The sequence below is a fragment of the Marmota marmota genome, unplaced genomic scaffold (assembly GCF_001458135.2).
Source record: "Marmota marmota marmota unplaced genomic scaffold, marMar, whole genome shotgun sequence".
NCBI classification, from domain to species: Eukaryota; Metazoa; Chordata; class Mammalia; order Rodentia; family Sciuridae; genus Marmota; species Marmota marmota.
The window spans coordinates 1,103,372-1,124,905 of record NW_025999864.1 but is presented as its reverse complement, the minus strand read 5'-3'; positions in this window follow the sequence as shown (position 1 = coordinate 1,124,905).

Genomic DNA, 21,534 nt, shown 5'->3' with positions numbered 1-21,534 from the left:
CTTCTTCCCTTTTCTGATAGACATTGAGGAAATGCAGGTGACTAGAGCCTCTGGTTTTCCCTCACCAGCTCTCCCATCATTCCACACCTGCCAACATATTTCCTTTTATTTCTACCCACTCCTACTCTTAGCTACCTTTTCTCTAAACTCATTTTCATTGTTTCCCTGACTCATACCTTTATTTCATAGTCACCAATCAAGACAGAACAAATTAACCAGGTAGACTTGACTTGAGACAAACTCAATAAAGATATCTACTAGCCTTAATTTCCCTTCCTCATCTTACAAGTTGGGTAGGATGAGTACGGTTTGTTCAAACATATTAGTGTTTATGCTCATGAAAATAGCATAAAACACTACTACACTTTTGAGAATTTTCACATTTATCCCCAATTTTGACTTGCTCAGAGCCTGACTTAATTTAGACTTAGTTTAAATGATTTAAAAATAAATGTATGCCTTGATTTCAGTCATATAGATAATCTGTTACAGTTAATTTCAAAACAAAAAAAAATAATCAATACATAACAGTGTTTAAAAGCAGGGTCTCTGATCTCCAGACTGCCTAGGCTCACATTTTGTGCCTAGCACACTTTTGGGCTAGAGGACCTATGTAAAGGGCTTAACCCCTCCCAAATCCACTTACTTAATTTACAAATGCAGATAATAACAGAACCTATCCTATCTGATTGTTTGGATCAAATGTGATAATATACAATATTCACTCAGCATGATGCCTGGTACATTCTAAATTATATTGTTTTTAAATATATAAAACCACCATTTTATATATGGCAGATACTTTAATATACAGTATTTCATTGAATCTTGATAACTATACAGTGTAGGCTTTGTTGTCCCCACTTTGTAGAATGCTAACTCTCCTGAACATACAAATTTCTACTTCATTCTACTCCTTGGGAACAAGGAGAATTTGTTCAACAATGTAACCCAGAGTGTGGAGGCAGAGGTCATGTCCTTCTTTTTCCACTGCCTTTTTTCCAGACTATTTCTGCTCCTACACCCCAGTCCTTATTATGCTCTGTTGAGATGCATACTTTTGGCTCTATTATCCTCAACACCTCTTCAATATTATTGATATTCCATGTGACTTCCCAATCTATGTTAATACCCAACATCCTCGCTGCTTCCTTTCTTGATCTTCTTCACTCTAAACTTTAGTCATATGTTTTCATTGCCCTCTCTGGACTTTGCTTTCACCCAGAACAAATTCAAGAACTCAGACACCTCACAAATGTCAGCCTTGTAAGTGGTTCATTCAATTATTGCTATTTGCATGAGTTAACTTTACATCTCCATGATTAAAATACCTGACAAGAACAACTTGGAGGAGGAAAGGTTTATTTTGGCTCATAGTTGCAGGTGTCTCAGTCCATGGTCAACTGACTCCTTTGCTTGGGTCTGAGGTAAGGGAGAACATTATGACAGAAGGATGTGGTAGAGGAAAACTGCTCAGTTCAGAGCAGCTGGGAAGGAGAGAGAGAGAGAGAGAGAGAGAGAGAGAGAGAGAGAGAACAAGAAGAAGGGAAAAAGGACAGATATAGTCCAAGGTCATGGCCCACAGTGACCTACTTCATCCAATGAAGCCCCATCTCCCAGTAGTCCATTCAGCTATTAATCCTACTTTCTGAATGAATCCACTGGTGAGGGAGGACAGAGATCTAATCATTGCATAAACACCCCAGTCTTGCTGTATTGTGAACCAGGCTTCCAACATATAAGCTTTTGGGGACATTTCAGAACCAACCATAAAATAGCTCTTGGAATAATTCATTTGACCACTCTTACAATTTCTCATTTATCTCATTGACTCACAATATCAGTATCCTCGTTCCTTCACTTTGTACCCCATCTTACTTATACTCAATATTCTGTTATTTCAACCACTCTCATTGATTTCCTCAATTCCTTTGCCCCACTGTTCTTTAATCATATCTGTTTAGCCTCTCTACATGACTACACCTATCAACTAAGGTTGCTGAAAATCAGTGCAGAAAATGCAACAGGGCAGATTGTTGCCATTATGTGTTCATGGTCAGCATCCTCAGCAAGGCAAAAAAAATCCTGCCAAGAAAATAATTTTTAATCATTTCTCTCCTGTCCTCCATGGTAAAGAAACTAAACTGTCTCGACTTATCTCCAGTCTCTGAATTTTATCACATCCTCCAATACTCAAGGCAGATGGCATCAACTCCTATTCACACAGAAAGCAGAGCCCCTTGGAGAGGACATCCTTCAACTTCTTCCCACCACATTTATAAACCCACACACCTAGGTAGCCATTCTGCCTTCCCTCCTGTCACTATGGAAGAGTGACCCTTCTTCTGAATAGGCTTATCCTTCCACCAGTACCCTGCAATATTTATCAGGGAGAGATCTTGCCTTTTGAATTATCCCCATTTCACGTCTCCTGCTCTATTGGATCTTTCCCATTAACTTTGAAATGTACTAAAATCTTTTCATCACTTAAACCTGGAAAGTCATATTCACCTATTTATATTTCACAAATGAGAAGATGTAGGCTCATAGAGATTTATGAGGAAGAAGAAAGGGGTCTGAGCCCAGGATTTTGCAATCACATTGAATATCTTTCATTAAGGTGTCATGCTAAGTTCTATAGCACTGGATCTGCCTGAATGCCTGAATATAAGAAGTTCTTATCCATGGGCTGAGAAGATTTCTCTATTTTAGGTGTCTTCAGTAGAGAATTGTACTGATTTCTTGGCAAGCCAATCTGCTGATCAATGCTCCAACATTATGACTCCCCTGCAGCCCCAAATGATTAAGGGCAATAGTTGTATAGGCCTAATCTATACAGTGGTTGTTCTGTCTGTGAGGTCTAATCAATAATATATCTTATTCCCCACCTTCTAGTATCATTCTCCTCCTACTCCCCACTTCTATTTCTCACTGGCAAGAGACGGCAAATCTCTCCCCTATGGAAGGTTCGCAATTGCTGAGGGGGAAGGTGCTATAAAGGCTCAATATAACCATCTTTTTTAGGAAGCTAAGTCCCTGTCTACGCTGACAGAAATTTGTGATGTGGATAGAGCTGTGTACATTTTCTTCAGAGAGGAGGAAAATAGAGCAAGGAGGAGGAAAATTTGTTAAGCATCTGGGAGGGAAAACTCAGAGAGCACCAAGCAAACATGTGGCCAAGCAACTAAATCAACATCCACTGCTGCAGCTATTTGTGTCTGCCCTTTGTTAGGATTAAACCCAGGAGGAAACAAGAAGGTGTATGGAGTGTGGGATATTATTAAAGGAAAGAGAATTTGAAGTGGAGAGGAAGTGAGGGAAGTGTGAGCCTTACAAGAAAGATTTAAAATAAAAAGAGGAAAAGAGAAGAACATAAGCCAAAAAAGCTAATCTCCACTTGCCAAAAGAGAGGGATGTGGGACACAGAGACTGCATATCAATTGAGTCCTTGGATGTTACTTTTTTTTTTTTTTTTTTAGCAAAGATAGTAAGGCCTCTACAGTATAGGGCTAAGTTGAAGAACCCCAAGAGACTGAAATTCAAGAATTATGTTGCTTTTAACAAAAGAATAATTGGAAAGCCTGAGATAAAATTAAAATTGAAACAAAATTATTATAAAATCTAAAGTTTAAAAGTATAGACACAAGTAATGTCAGGGTCAAATCCTGGATTTTTGGCTAAGTAACTAAGTGCCATGTGATGTTGACTAAGTCCTGCCTAATCTGTCTGGGTGTCAATTTTCTAATTCATAAAATTATAGAGATTGGTTATTCTTAAACTTTGTGTTATATTCTATTAAGAGTCACTTATTTTAATGGGACATATCACTAAGGAAGATTGAACATGGGAACAATATGGAAAGAGGATAAAAACTTGAGTATATAAGATACAGAATAAGATAATTTACAGAACTGGCTTAGGACCAATTTCATCTACATAAATTAATATAATTAGGTCAGTTGAAGGGAACATATGTGAAATTTGGCTTATCATTTTTATGAGCACTTAATTTCAAATAAAATGTAAAGGAAAGGATGATAATAGCTGGCAGGAACAATGTTTGGTAGACTCTCCAGGAAGTCAAAGTCCCTTTTATGTCCAGGGAGCCAATCCAAACTAGTTAACAGAAGTCAGAAAACCTGGCTTCTAAGCATGGCAGGACACAAGTTCTTGCCTACCTCATCAGAGTCATTCCTGCCGTGGTGGGCAAAATAGTGACTCCCCAAAAGATGCCCCCACCTAATTAATCCCCAGAACCTGTAAATATGTTACCTTGCATAGCAAAAAAGGATTTTGCATATGTGATTAAGTTTATAGACATTGATATAGGGGGATTATCTTGGATTAGTCAAATAGGACCAAATTAACCACAAGAATCTTTAAAAGTAGGTGAACCTTTCCTGGCTTTGGTCAAAGAGGTGTACAACAGAAACAAGGTCAGAGAAACACTTACACTGCTGTCTTTCAAGATCAGAAAAAGGTACCACTAGCCAAAGTATGTGGACAGCCCTAAGAAGCTGGAGAACACAAACAAAGAGATTCTCTCCCTGAGACTTTGTCACACTTTGATTTTAGCCCAGTATGACCCTATCAGATTTTTGAGACATTGAACTATAAGATAATAAATATGTGATGTTTTAAGCCACTAAATGTGGGTACTTTGTTGTAGTGGAATTAGAAACTGAATGAACTGCCTAACCCTTAAGTCTACTTGCATTCTGTGCCACTGCCTTATAGGACAGCTAGGTTTCCTGCTTCTGTGTTTTGGTTCATGTTGCTTCTTCTACCCAGAATGTCTTTCCTAGTCTCTTCTTTTTCACTCTTATCTCCTATGCAACATGAAGCTATTCTTCAATAAAGTCTCAAGTATCTTGTTATGGTTTAGATATGTGGTGTCCCTCCAAAACTCATGTGTGAGACAATGCAAGAAAATTTAGAGATGAAATGATTGGGTTATTGGAGCCTTAACCTAATCAGTGTATTAATCCACTGATATGTATTAACTGGGCAATAACTGTAGACAGATGGTGTGTGGCTGGAGAGGTAGGTCACTAGATGCATGACTTTGGGGCTTATATTTCGTCCTTGGTGAGTGGAACTCTCTCTGTGTTTCCTTGTGCCATGTCCTAAGCTGCCTTCCTCTTCCATGCCTTTCTGCCATGATGTTTTACCTCACTTTTAGCCCAGAGCAATTGAGTCAACCACCCATCTTAGTCTGAGGACTAAGACCTCTGAAACTGTGAGCCCTAAATAAACTCACATTCCTCTTTATTGTTCTTTTCAGGACTTTTGGTCACAGGGATTATCAAGCTGACTAAAGCACATCCCTTCCTATTGAGAGTCTTTTCTAAATATCTAAAACAATCTCTCTCTTCCCCAAAACCAGGGTAGACCCCATCACTCCCATCTCTATGTTTCCATCCTACAAGGTACAGATGTCTCACCATACCATTTGACCCACACCCGCTAGGATTTAACAGTCCAATTGACTCTTGACATGACTAACCTGATCTTGTACTGAGGCCAATATACTGGTCTTTTATCCACACTCTGGAAAATCTTCATACTGAGACAGATTCCTGGCTGCTCATCCATCAACCCATTGGGAATCTCCCTCCAAACTTATCTCCTTATTAGCTTTTTACTTCATGGTCATACATGATGAATGAGAATGTAAAGCCAAACCTGTTGTTAACAGGTTTTTGTGAACTGCCTAAAACATCAGTAAAGAAACTGGCAAAAGAGAAAGAACAATCTGACTAATAATAAGAGTGTTTAAGAAAAAGGATAGCATCTTGTGGTGCATGATACTAGGGAGGCTGAGAAAGAAGGATTGCAAGGTAAAGCCAGACTGGGCAACTTAACAAAACTCTGTCTCAAACAAAATAAAAAGGTCTTGGGGATGTGCTCAGTGAGAGCTCTTAACTAGTATGTCTTAAGCCCTAGGTTCAGTCTCCAGTAATGCAAAAAAAAAAAAAGAAAGAAAGAAAAGGAAAGGGATGGGACCTACCGTGTCTTTGTGCTTAAGGTCCACGAAAGATAACAGATTAAAACAAGAGGACTACAAGAGGAAAAAAGATTAAAACAAGGAGCCAAAGATAAAAAAAAGAAGGAAGAAAAACATTTGGCTAAGTGTTTATATGCATCATTTTCTGCCATTAACCCATGTTTTATTACCAAATTCTTCACAGCAGCCAATTTTGGTTCAGAACTTGTCTGATAAATGATGTATCATTAAGTTTCTTCCATTTTCACTCCCCCATAGATACAGGGAAGGCAGAGAAGTCTAATGCAATCATCTTTCCCCAGCATTCCCTACTATCCCATGAGATATAATGAATGTTCCAGAAAAAGAGTTTCCATGCTAAGAAAAAACTTAAGGAAATACATGGTTAAGCAAAGCAAAATCAAGCGGGTTCCCTTATTGCAAGATTTATCACAAGCTTTATTATTCTATTATGAACTAAGATTCAAAGGTAAGAGTTAATGTTGTAAGCTCATTTGACCAGAAACCATTTTTTCAAAGGAACATCTACTAATATCTTGCTGTTTGCGTTGGAAAACACTTCTCTAAACATTCCCACAAGGCACATCATATCTGAAATATAGTAGGCTTTGGATAAACTCTTGACTGGTAAAGAGAGCCAAAATTTTCAAAATGACCAACCAATTACTTTACCACAACATGTCTCTATCAGAAAATGTAAATGGTTTCCATGAACCTATTTTTCTCAGGTCAATAAATGTTTCTCAGGTCAAGAAAATGTTTTCAGGCAGTAAACAAACTATTCTGATCAAATATTTAGCACTCTAGTCATAAAAAAGTCATGCATTTCCTAATGTCAAGTATACCCAATATTTTTCGCATTTTAAGTCTGCTTATTGTTTTTATCTTGGAGTAAAGGAGAAAAATGTTCAAACAGAAGGCATTTGAGGAGATACTAGTAAGAACCCAGCAGTAGTCCACAAGAAAGTCTTGATATGTGATAAAGGGAATGTCATCCAAAATAACCCCAGACAAAAACACAACAAGGCCAATTAATCTAGGAAAAATTTAGAGAGAGCATTCAAGGTCTTTGGCCCCACTTCTTGGCTTCTTGGCATACTTCTGAGATTTCCAACTATTTGAAACTAACCTCTTTGAACAGCTATCAAACCTATTCGAATTTTCTGAAGATAAGAGATTCTTCATCCCTTTGTCAAACTCAGTGAAATAACAAAATTGATTAAGCAACAAGCTGATTCTTTCTTTTAACATTGCTTTTATTGGTTGTCTAACTGCATTGATGGATTTTCTTGGCTTCCTATCAATACAGTCTAAGTGACATGAATAACCAATATGTTCCTCTCTATGTATTTTCCCTAGTTTTCTCACTATGTTTCTTTATAGTTTGACATTGTTTATGCTCTATTCTTTCTTAGTTGGTCATGAAACAAAAACATTACCCATCTGAGGCATTCTCTGACTTCAGAAGGTCTTATTGTTCTCTGTGATTTTGTTCCACATGCATGAATACTCAAATAGACAATATAATAGCATAATTATGTGCTACCTTATTTTGTCTTCTAGTAGAAATCACCCTGGTATCCCTAGCATACCCGATTGCCCTGCAGTAATTTCAGGATTAAGTATAGATGCTCTATTCTACTTTGGGGCATGAATATTATCATTCCAACAATCTATCCACTAACAGGTCAATTTTAGGCCTGACCCTAGCAGAGTGTACCCTACTTCTCCAGAGACTGGATATGAAAATAACAAGAATCTGTAGGAAGAACAAAGCCAGAAGCCAAATGACCTAAGAAAAGATGTGGAGTAAGTATGGGCTCTCCTCATCACACCCCTTTTCTCTTAGAGTTCTTGGCTCCTTGAATCCTAGCTGGTTTGGTTGCAACCCATCTTCCAACTATTATTTTATAGTTCCATCTTTTAGAGTTTGTTTTGGCAGAAGAGCCAGTTTGATACAAGTCACTCCACTATGCCAACAATAAAAATCATATGGCTCAGGAACCCTATCGTAATTTCATGTTTCTCTAAAGGCCTTTATAACCAGAAGACATTCAGATGCTCATACTTGTCTTAACTACTCTTAGGTATTTTCTTTAGATCCCTTACTTAGCTCAACTTCTGACTCTGACTGCTTGCTTCCCAGTCATGGGAAGTCATACCTTTCTGACATATTCATAATTTCTAGAGCACAGGGACTCTGGATGAGCTCTGCTGAACTTTCATCCATGAAAGAACAAAAGGAGGGCTTTGCTTGTCATATTTCTCTGTTCATCAGAAAACCATGTTTCAAAAATTTTTCAGAAAAGTAGCAATTAATTGTTGTTGTTGTCATAGTCATCTGCTCACTGAAAATGTATGGTGACTACAAACAGCTTTTTGTGGAATAATTCAGAAAGAGGTCTTCATTTGACCTCATCTAACCAAGAAGGAGCTGAGCTTACAATGGGGACAGAATGGCTTCCTATCAGTACAGCCTAAGTGACATGAATAAAGAGGTAACAATTATAGGAATAAAAAGAAAAAAAGAAGGTTTAGAAATAAATCCATGTTCAAATTTTTACAAATACCTCAGAGATTCTTATATTCCTTGTATATTAATTTATCACTACTAGCTAATTTTTCTTTGCTTTAATTGATCAAAATTTGTTTGCCTAGATCCTACAAATCACTTCCTCACTTCCATGTCCAACTTTCCCTCCAGGCCATGTCTTTCTAGTACATGTTGTGTTATACTGGCTTGATAGGCTACAAATGGGAAACATTTTTATTTTCCATCCTTCACACTTTACAAACTTACCAATTCTTCTTTTATTTAGATCATCTGCTTTCTTTACCTTATCATATTCATCAGGCATCAACTAATTGATACTTTCAACATGGTGTTTAGGGATCTTCTTAGGCAAATTCAAAAGTTCATTAGGGACCTAGCTCTGTGGCACACACCTGTTATCCCAGCGGCTCAGGAGGCTGAGACAGGAGGATCAGGAGTTCAAAGCCAGCCTTAGCAGAAGAGAGGTCCTAAGCACCTCAGTGAGACCTTGTCTTCCAGTGGTTGAGTGCCCCTGAGGTCAATCCCTGGTACCAAAAAAAAAAAAAAAAAATCATTCAGGACATGTTCCATCCTCTAAGCTACCTCAGATAACAGTTTACTAATCATTTTATAATCAAGCTATTATAGGATAAATAAGAGTTAGACAAAAGAATAAAAGGGAGAAACACGTTCCAGGTCCCAAACCCAGCACTTGTAAAGATATTAAGATGAGAGAAATCCCATTAGGTTTTGGAAACTTGGGAACACAGTATTTTCCTAATATAGAATGTCCTCTCCCAAGCTGTCCTTGAGCTTATATCTTTCTTTGCTTAAAAGAATTTCAGACCTTTTCCAGGGAATCATTCTTAATTCACCCCTTTCATTCTCTAATCTATCCATGTAACCACATGTGGCTTTGGCACTGGAGTCAGAATGGCTGTGTTTCAATTCCATTTGTTTGACCTACCATTTAAATAACCTCTGTGTGATTTAGTTTCCCTATCTGTAAAATAGTGATAACAACCTATAGGGTCATCATAAGAATTAATTTTATAAATGCATGTAAAATGATTACAGCAAAACCTGGCACTTAGCAAGCTCTCCATAAATATATTTGGCTCATGTTGCTGCTGTTAATAGTTTTATTTTTGCAAAAAGCTAATTTGAAATTCCACATGGAACTTGTTCTATATGTTAGTTTGTATGTGTTTCCTTTCCCTCTTCTGGATAAACATATCCCCAGACATTGGAGCTAGGAGGTGGCAGGGAAAGAACTGGGGGGAAGAAGTGTGGCGTTGTAAGGGGTTAAAGAAGCAAGCCTGGGATGGGAGTGACAGTGGAACAAAGCATACTAATAGTTGCAGAGTGAGGGCCAAAGGCAGACCCAGGAGCCCTCCTGTGTGGTGAATCAGGACTGGGATCAAAGTATTCCTATCAAAGAGCCTTCATGAGATGCATCAAAGTAAGGGCTGCTTCCTATAGGGCAGAGCAAATGGGTTTGGGAGGGAAGAAGCAGGGTAGGCTTGAAGAGGTCTGCTCTGTAGCTATAGGACAGTCTCAAAGACTTAATTAAAACAAAACATCTTTGGAGAAGTAACCCCTATTTTTAAGTCTTCTATATTATCCTTAAATCCATATAAGGCAGAACACACAGGAGTTGCCCAGTAATTGTGGTTGATTGATTAAAGATATCACCCATATTTTCACACTTCTTTTGTTTACCATGAGCACATTTATGCCTGAAACACTCAACACCATCCCCTTCTAAAAACTTCCTCCTAGGTACTATACTAGTATCAACCCCCATAAAAACTTCTAGAAGATGGGATTTGGAGAACTTCGAGCTTGTTAACACATTGAGGATGGTACACCTTACCTGCTCCAAGGAAAAAGAGGCTTTCATGCTAGGGACACATTCAAATCTCATCCTTTATACCTCTTCATCTAGCTGTTTATTTGTATCCTTTACAATAAACTTTAAGTATATGATAGTAATATTGCATTTTCCTGAATTTTGTGAGTTGTTCCAGTAAATTATTGAATCTGAAAGAGTAGGCATCATGGAAACCCCTAGATTTATGGCCTGCTGGACACAAATGTGAGTAACCTAGTCATTCCATTGTGTCTGACTTCTGAATTGAGGGCACGCAAACTTGTGGGACTGAGCCTTCAACTGAATTGGTAAAATCCTAGTTTGTGTCAGAGAATTAAAAGATCACAGACATTTATTCATTCACTTATTCATGACATCGAACACTGTGAGAGACCAACCTCGCACATGACTGAGTTAATTCCTCTGCTGGGAGATGTGGCCTCAGGCACTCACGCTACTAGAGTGCCCCGCTCTTTTAGCGTTTGTATGACGGTCTTCATGCCCAGGTGTGGCTTCCTATAGCCCCATGGATGGAGTTATGCTCACCTGTTCCTTTGTAATATTACCCTTTGCCCTGTTTAGGATAGAACATTCCATGGAAGTGCCTTGTGGTTGTCCCTTTCTCTTACTGTGCCCTTGGGTGTGGCCTATCTAGATGTCAGTCAACCTGCTGACAGTGGACATCATGAAGATAGACTCAGCCCCCTGAAACCTGACCTCTTGCCTCATTTGAATAGTTTCTCCTCAATAAAAGGGGTGACAGAAAGAGAGAGAGAGAGAGAGAGAGAGAGAGAGAGAGAGAGAGAGAGAGATCTCTTTCTGCGGATCCTTAAGGTCAGAGGAGCCATCACAGTGACCCCAAAGAAAAAGGTATTTGTGTCTCTTGTGTGGTTTTTTTGCACATCCCAGTCAGCCCAGTTTCCCTGGAGTGATCCCTGAGCCTTTTAGTCGTGAACCCGGCAGAACACATTACATAGACTTCCAACTTAGTACTCTGTCCCTTCCTCTATCCCAAAATTTGCTTCTAACTTGAACTAAACAATCTGTAGAGTCAGAAGATGTCAAACTTTATCTGGTAAATGTTTACTTTATCATTACTCTTCCCAAAATATCTCTATATCAAGCCCTATATATCCACCCATGATTCTCACAAACCATTGCTCCCTTTCCATCCCTTACAAAGAAGTTTTTTGGGAGAATTCCTGCCATCCGGCTCAGACACTTCACAATGAATCTCCACATTTGATAGATTCGGAGCTATAAACCTACATCCCTTCTCTACTTCCCGCCTCTCCTCTTTACAGAAAAGATTATAACTCCTGCTGTAACACACTGACTTCAAACATGGAAGCAACTCTGGAAAAAATTAATCAATCCCCAATATAACCAAAACTCATTTCCAAATAGCCAGTTTTGAAGCCACTGATCTTATTCAACATTCTGACTTTTCTGAAAATTGAGTTAGTTATTATTAACAGGGTAGCCCAGAATCCATCATCTGCCTATTAATTTGCTTGGTGGAAATATGGAATTTTCCATAAATATTTTAGGATTTCAATTATGAACCAAGATCATTGGAGTATTATAAAATTAATGTCCAATTATAGAATAATAGTTAATTATACATAAATAAAAGTTGTATTATACCAACATTAAGTTTACGTTCATGAAAAAATTTTAATTGCAATGAGAAATGCTTTATAGTCTAAGAGTAGATGGGAAAAGGCAATATTCAGAGCAGTGTATAAAATATGATATCAGAAATCTACATACATATGAAGAAAAGAAGCTAGAAGCATGTGCATCAAAATTTTAACAATTATATTTCTTTTTCAAGTTTGTGTATTTTCCAGTTTTCATTATCAACATCTGTTCACCTCTTACCATGGGTTAATTTTTTCCTTTAGGAACCACGAAGCAAAATGCAAATGCCAAGAAGTTGACTTCAACAGTTCATAAATTTGCTCATTAAATTGCTCCCTATCAGAATAATAGCAAGCAGTCCATTCTTTCCATAATGAGTTATTTCATTTTTCTCTAAGATGGGCACAATCTTAAATTTATCTTAATCAATTTCCTCAAATTAAGCAGCAGCAAGACCTACTTTCCTCAGCTTGTTACAAGTGTTATCAGTGAGTCTCTAATGAGAAATACAATTTAACAAATGCAAAGAGCAGGATGCCTGAGTAGTGACGACTTTGTGACTCGCTTGAGCTCCCAAAACTCACAATTGGATCTTCTAGACTCAAACTCCTCTGTCTTCCATTAAGTTAACCAATTGGCTCATGCATGACAATGAGGCTTCACTTTTGTAGAAAAAGCACAAGACAGTTTTTCAACACATTTAATTTTTCTTCTATTATGCAAGACCACAATGCTGCGCCCCCTTGTACTTAACGGAAGCTAAATGGCAAATGAAGTAAAAAAAAAATGAATTTGATGGGAAAAGCATTTCTTGGGTGGATAAAATGAACAATGTGTCCCCAGACTGATCATTAAAGAAAAAGTTAAAATCTGAGGAAAAAGCTTAAGGTAATACAATACTGTCGTGATAACCAAATTGCCTTCACATTTCCCCTTTCTTGTTTCATAACAATTGCTGCATACAAATGAGAGATTTTTTTTTTGTACCAACCTTCTAAACAGCCCAGAGTACTTTCACATTCAGCCAGGAATACAAGATGGAAATAAATAAACACACACACACACACACACACACACACATATAGTCTTTCTTCTTTGATTCTGAATATAACTGAGTGTGGTTTTGTTGTTGTTGTTGTTGTTGTTTTGTTTTTGTTTTTAAGAAAATGGGATGGAAGAATGGAAACGGAAGCTGCTCCACTCCAGGGCCACACATTGAGGTTTCTATCCAATGCTTGAAAGGAAAGATCCACATGGCCACCCAGGGGTCCATTGCTACATCCTAGCTGCAGAATGCAATCATGTTAGGTACTTCACGATTCAAAGAGTCTGGCATTTACTAAATGAATTGCATTTGTGGCCAGAATATTAATGACTATTATCATACTTAGCCCATAATAATCCTCCAGTGAGTCATTTCACAAAAGTTGTCATTAAAAAAAAAAAAGTCAGTGAAAGGAAGGCTCATTTTCAAAGCTAGATTTTTTTTTTCTCTCATATTTTAACAAGCTCTATTCTGTCAGAATGTCTGCACTGAAGTTCAGTGTCTGTGCCAGTTTTCAGATACAGGGCTCCCATAAACATGTAAAATTCTCAGAAATTATCTTCTTAGCCAGGATTTTTAAGGGTATTCTAACATCCCAGCTGCATTAGAATTGTGAAAAGATACTTATTTAAAAATACAGATTCTGGAGACTTATCCCCAAATTTATTATATATAATCTCTGAGGGTAGGAGGTCAAGACACTCCATTTATTAAAAAGTTAATTCCCTGGGTGATTTTTTAAAGTAATTTTTTTTACTTGTCAATGGACCTTTATTTTACTTAATTATATGTGGTGCTGAGAATCAAACCCAGTGCCTCACACATGGTAGGCAAGTGCTCTACTGCTGAGCTACAGCCCCAGCCCTCCTGAGTGATTTTAATGCTCACTAAAATCTGAATAACACTATTCTAAATACTCATAGGAAATTTTTCCTTAGAAACAAACTGATGAGCAAATGATGAAAGTAAATAATGGACAAACTAATTTACCCTATCTCATCCACGGTCAGCAGATCTGCCTGGAGGTCTAACCTGAAGGAAAAGAGGCTCAAGGTGTTCCCGGACAAGGGCTCAAAGGGCGCATTTAACCTCATTAATTTAGAAGTCACAAGGACATGTGGAAATGAAGTCTCATTTAATGATCTTTTAAATTAAATATCAGATGTTTTACATTCTATATTTAGCCTTTCAAGAAATATGCCTGCCTGAAATCTAAAGCCACATCTAAATCTGTAGATGCCAGGAAAGTATAGCATAGACAGAAGGACCGGAAGTGAAATATCAGCTCAGTTGCCTGTGTGCTGCCAGCAACACACCACAAAGGCACCCAGATGAATTCAAAGGGATAGGAGTGAGCCTGGGGTTTAGATTCATGTTTCATAGCCAACTCTAATCTAAGACAGAAGGAGAGTTGTTTCTCAGGCAAGTGAGAAAGGGTGACATTGTAGAGGAGGAGTTTTCCAAACGTGGCCATATGTTTGAGGTACCTGGAGAAAAAAAGAAAATCATTTCCAAGCCTCAACTCAGTATTATTGAAATAGTACAGAGGTCTACAGTTTAGAAAACACTTACATGGTTCTAATATGCCACAATGCTTGGAAACTAAAGGCTTCTCACACCCCAATCATAATTACTAGAAAAATAATTTGAAAGTTGTATCTTATTATTGATTAATAAGTAAAAGGCATACTTATCCTTTATTATTATTTCATGTTTACTTTTTATTTTTCATGATCCTAAATGTCATAGTTGTGCCATCTCTGAGTAAATGGCAAAACATTGCTCTATTAGCCATGGAACAGTACAGAATATATAGATATATTACATGTGTATATATGAATATCAGAATATATATATATACATATGCATGTATAAATATACATATACACACAGAGAAAATACAAATATATATATATGTATATTCTCTGTGTATATATGTATATGTATGCACAAGTTATATATATATATATATACACATTAGTATATTCACATTGATATATTTATCAGTAATTACTATATAATTGGGTATGTGCAGATTTAAATTTAAAATTGTGGGGTCTGGGGATATAGCTCATTTGGTATAATGCTTGCCTTGCATACACAAGGCTCTGGATTCAATCTCCAGCACCACAAAAATAAATAAATAAACAAACTGTGGTATCTTGCTGTTGGGTTGTTTCCTTTGAATTAGCAAATGTCCTTTTCTATCTCTAGTAATTCTTTTGGGGTATAGTTTTTGCATACTATTGTTAGACCAGGACACAAGAAAAGACCACTGACTCCAATTAAAATCAAATTAAAGCAAGCTTATTATTTCGACCGGCGGGGCTGCCTCTCCCTCCCAAAACGGCAGGAACAAGACAGCACCCCAGGTTTCCTGCAGCCCAGCTTTATAGCCCAGAAAATTACACAAAGGGGGGTTACAGATAACAGAACTCTGACAAGTATCACACTAATGATAGTTTACATTTTTTGCTGGCCCCAACATCAGAATTTATGAGGACCATTAGAGCCTCAGAGAGGGTCGTTGTCTGGCCAGGGAAGGCCAATATTTATGAGGTGTCACTAAAGTTTCAGAGAGGGCTGCTATCTGGTCAGAGAGCCAGGCATGGGTGAGTTCAAGGCATGGGCAGGCATTCCAAGCAGATTCAGAATTTGCAGTAATTTATAGTAAAGCCGAAATTATCTTTTCATGGCTTTGTGGCGAGATTGCTCCCAATTTTAAGAAAAGATCAGGTTGAGTCTATCAGTATCTTTTTATTCTTCTTCCTTTTTTCTCAAAATTGACAGATATTTTTTAGCAATGATACTAGCCATTTTATAATTTTTAAACTTTTTATCCTGAGATGATTTAAGAGTTAGAGAAGTTGCAAAAATAGTACAAGAGTCCCCCTCTACTTTTATAAGGCTTCTCCTTATCTTGTCATCTTATATAACCATAATGCAATTACCAAAGTAACAAATTTGTATTAGTACCTACTCTCAATAAACTCCAGACTTCATTCAGATTTCATCATATTTTGCATTAACATCTTCCTCCTAATGGATCCAACATCACATTTAGTTTTCATATCTTAATTTCCTCTGGTTTGTAAAACATCCTCAGGTTTTCCTTGTCTTTCATGACCTTGATGCTTTAGAAGAACATTGAACAATTATTTTGTAAGCTCTCAATTTGAGTTTGATTGTGTTTTCCTATGATTTGAATGACATTAGGCATTTTGGAGGAGAGAACACACAGGTGATATGCCCTTCTTAGTACATATATCAGGAGGTACATGATGTTTATGTGTTTTATTCTGTAAGGGTAAAAGAAATTGAAGTTAAAGCGTAAAAGTTAAAGGGTAAAAGACCGGGTGTTGTAAAAGTTTCTAAGCTGCAAGGTCTGAGTTAAAATGTAAAGGAGGTATTGTTAGGTTTCTATGTTACCTGCAAAACCTGAAATTTCGGTAGCTGTTAAGACAATGCTTAGAACCGCCCAGTAAACATTTCCCCTGATTGTCTGGTTGTTTAATAACTGAAGGGGTCTGTGTGGTTGCACGCAGGCCTTGCAGGGCCTGAACCAATCAGTTTGAATGTGTACTCTCCTTAGGAATGACCTATCACTCCAGCCTGACCTGTTCCCGCCAATGAATGAACCAATCATGTTTAGGAGTTGTTATTCAATTTTCCCGCGCCTCATGATGATTTGTTCTGATGTATACAAAGCCCTCCGCCCTCCCCAAAAAGTGTACTTAAGCAGTGCTCAGCCCCTGCTAGGGGCTCTGGGCTGCTTTCCCTTCTTGAGTGGGCACAGAGCCCCATCATGCTGGTTCAATAAATCCCCCTTCTGCCAATTGCATGAGTGGTCACTTGGTGGTCTCTTTCTCCGACGTTTCGCGGGACCCTTACAATTCCTAGTGATGTTAAACTAGACCACATGATTAAAGTGTTATCTTTGGGTTTCTCCATTATCAAGGTACCATCTTTCCACTTATAATTAATAAATATTGTGGAGGAGATTACTTTGAGTCTATGAAAATACCTTGCGCATGCTCAAATTTTTACCCTTTAAATTTTAGCATCCATTGGGGGATCTTGACTAAAACCATGATTACAGTGGTATTCAAGTGGTGATTTTCTATTTCACTCACTCTTTCTACATTTTTCACTTGAAATTCTTCTATGAGAAAGAGTTTTCCCTCCCTCTCATTTATTTATTTGTTTCTTTAATTATATCTATCAGTATTATTTGGGTTATAATCCAATACCATAATTATCTACTTTGTTGCACATTTTTTTTCATTGGACTACCAAGAGATTTTTCAGATTGGTTCCAGTGGCCTTTTGATATATGCCCTAATATAGTTTGGATATGATGTCCCTCAAAAGCTCTTGTATTAATTTTTTTTAATTAATATTCAGAAGTGAAGTGATTATATTATGGTCTGTAATCTAATAATTCCATCCTAATTTGAATGAACTAACTGATGTAACTGTAGGCAGATGGGGCATTGTTGGAGGAGGTAGGTCATGGGGGTGTCCTGGAAGGGTTCATTTTCCCTTCCCATCCTCCCACCTCCACTTCCAGGCCATGAGGTAAGCAGCTTTCCACCACCTTGGCCTTGATGTTCTGCCTCATCTTGGCCCAGAGCAATGAACTCAGCCAACCATGAACTAAACTTTGTGAACCAAAATAAACTTTCCTCTCCTCTGAGTTGTACTTGTCAGATATTTTGGTCACAGCAGCAATACAAAGCTAACATATGCCCCCCACACACACCACATTTAGCACTTTTTTACCTTCTAAATAAGTACTATTTAGCAATGCAACAATAATCTTCACTCATCTGGTTCCAGCCCTAGAACCAACCACTTCCTTCCAAGGACTCCTGACTCTTTTTTTTGGAAAATAGTATTTAGAAATCATAATCTGAGCACTAGGTGTGTTGAGAGCCACAGCCCAGTCGGAATGGCCCCTGGCATTTTGCCAAAAGTAATGGTTGAGAGGCGAGCCATTAAGATGATGCTGGATTGATTCAATTGTATATAGACCCCTGCTGTCCGCCTCAGGTGCCTGCTACTTTGGAGTTCTCCCGGGGATTTCCTGGGGAGTTCGCGTTGGTTGGGGAAGTTCTGGTGGAGGGAGTTCCAGTTGGTGTGGTGTGCTGGAGAGGAGCCGCGTGGGTGGTGTTCCGGAGAGTTCCCAGGGAGTGTGCGTGGACTGCTGTTGGAGTTCAGACAATAAAGTTTCCTGTTTGAACATACAAGTGCTTTGTGGCGGCTCGGTGATTTGTGCCCAGCCAGACTGCGGCATAGGTGTGCTCATTGCTACTGATTCATCATTATTTCTAGGTCCTCTTAGAAGACAGAACTTGGAAATGTAGCCCATGCTGACATACAGATCTATATTTCTGTATTTATCTCACTATGTATGTATATTTTTAAATTGATTCTTCTGATTTCAACCTAACTTGGATTCATTGAGGACTTTCCCCTCTCTTCATTTGTAATTTCTTTCTCCAGTAGTGAAAATCCTGGCTCTCGTTATCTATAATATGTTAAATTATTTGTTCAGGTCCAGTATATACTTAGAGTATTTTCATAATTGCTAACCTCTACTATTGTGAGTAACAATTTACCAACTAGACTCAGTGGAAGGAAAATGAGGAACCGGGAGACCAGCGAGTGAGAAATGAAAGACGAAGACCAGGCAGATACACATGAGAGTTTATTTGTCAGAGTTGGCAAATAAAGGCCATCTTTCCATATATGGAAAGAAACAATACAGGCTTGGGTTCCTTATGAGGCAGGCTCAGGGATTAGAGCCTAGTAGGTCCTAATGGGGTGGTTAAGGGTGGGGTTGGTATGAGAGAGTGGTGAGCCTTTCTCTTAAAATGGCAGCTGTCACTTAAGATCCATCGAGATGCTAAGCAAACTCAGTGTTTACATATAAAGTTCTGTTTGTCTTCAGCCTTACAGAATATAGTACAAAATGCTTTGTTTTCCAAAGCAACTTAATAATTTATTCCCTTATTCTTTTCAGTGTGGTTATTCATTGTAACACAGGTTCATTTGCTACATTCATACTCCATTTTTTGTTTCCCCCTAAAACCTGGTTGATTTTTAAAATATTTTAAAAATATCTACACGTAGTAAGTTTTACTCTTGTGGTAAACAGATATATGGATTTTAACTAAGTGTAGAGTTGTGTTCCCACCACTATAGCCATAACATAATACTGAGTAGTATTCCATTGCATGGATGTAAAATAAGTATCTTATTCATTCACTGATTGAAGGACACCTGGGTGGCTTACAGCGTGGAGCAAGTATGAAAAAAGCTGACATGTACAGTTTTCATGTGCAGGTTTTAGTGTGAAAATATGTGTTCATTCCTTGGATAAATTTATTAGTCACAGTTATTCAGAGAAAGATAATGTGTAAATATAAAAAGATATTCAATCTTATAGTACACTAAGAGAAGTATGGATTGTAGAATCTGACAAGTCCAAAATCTATAGGGTAGGCTGGAAGTTCCGAGACACAGGCAAGAATTAATGTTGCACGTCAGGTCTGTAAGTCATCAGCTTCAGGTTGATGGAGAATATGGAAAGAACAGTGAATTTCATGAGCATAAATCTATCACCATACGTCATTTGTTGTGACATTTGTTCCTGGGTCAAAAGCAATGTTGTATGGAATACTGTGATGGTGGTATCTACTCTTAGTACTAAAATCTTATAAGACTTCTCCAGAGAAAGAGAACCAAGGAGAGAGAGAGAGAAAAGAGAACAAAAAAAGGAGGGAGGAGGAGGAGGAGAAGGAAAGAGAGAAAAAACGAAGTGAGAGGGAGAGAGAAAAGGGGGAGTTAAAAAAAATTGGCTCAGGAGATTGTGGATGTTGATGAGTACAACATCCACAGGGTAGAGGAGGATGAAGATCCAGAGAAGAATTGCTGTAGCTTGCACCTAAGGCAGTCTGGAGACAGAATCCCCTCCTCCTCTAGGGATTTCAATTTTCTCTGAAGGCCTTTTTCTGATTGGATGAGGTCCATCCACCTTAGGGAGAGCAATCTGCTTTATTTAAAGCCTACTTATTTAGTGTTAATCTCATCTTTAAAAGTACCTTTGCAAGCCAGGCATGGTGACACACGCCTCCCGCCGCTCAGGAGGCTGAGGCAGGAGGATCATTAGTTCAAAGCCAGCCTCAGCAAAGCAAGGTGCTAAGTAACTCAGTGACACCCTATCTGTAAATAAAATACAAAATAGGGCTGGGGATGTAAAATTAACTCATCTCTGTTACTGTGTTTTCATTTCCATTTTTGTTGATTCTTATTGTTTTCTTCTCTTGGTTAAAATACCCATGTGTTCTTTTAAGTTGTTCAACTTTTGCACTGAGGCTGGTAGAGTGCCTCTGAATTCAATCCCAGTACCAAAAAAAAAAAAAAAGAAGAAGAAGAAGAAAAGAAAGAAGAAAGAAGAAAGAAAGAAAGAAAGAAAGAAAGAAAGAAAGAAAGAAAGAAAGAAAGAAAGAAAGAAAGAAAGAAAGAAAGAAAGAAAAAATTACCTTTGTAGCAACATCTAGGCTCCTATTTGACCAAATATCTGGGCACCATCATCTAGCTAAATTGACAAATAAAATTAACCATCCATGGTAAATTTCTAGGGATGATATTGTTGAGCCAAATAATAACCACACATTTAATTTTATTGGAAACACCTGGAATGTTTACCATAGTGGCCATTCCATTTTGCATTCTCACCAGCAATATGTAAGAGTCCCGTTGCCTCTGAATACTCTCAGCACTCAGTTCAGTTTGTCTGTCTGTCTGTTTTTAGCCATTCCAACTTGTGTGTTGTGAAATCTCACTGTGGTATTAACATGTATTTTTCTCATCACTAATGATATTGAGCACCTTTCTATATGCTTGTCATTTATATATTTTCTTATTTGTTTTTGTTTGTTTATTTTGGTACTGGAGATTGAACCCAGTGGTGCTTAACCACTGAGTCACATCCCCAGTCCTTTTTATTTTTTGAGATAGGGTCTCTCTAAGTTGCTTCAGGCCTCGCTAAATTTCTGAAGCTGGCTTTCAACTTGCAATCCTCATGTTTCAGCCTCCTGAGCCATTGGGATTACAGGTATGTGCCACCATGCCTGGCCATATATCTTCTTTGGTGAAGTGTCTGGATAGACACTTTTTAAAAATTTGTTGTTGGTTGTCTTAATTTTTAATTTTGTGTATTTTTTCTGTATTCTGACCATCAGATCTTTGTCAGAAATGTGACTTATAAATGTTTTCTTCTAATCTGGAATGTACCTTCTTATACATTTAATAGTATCTCTCACACCAAAAGATTCCAAATTAGTTGAGGTCACAAAGCTTGCCACCTCAGTTTTCTTCCAGAAATTTTATAGTTTCAAATTATATATTTATGTATATACATGAGT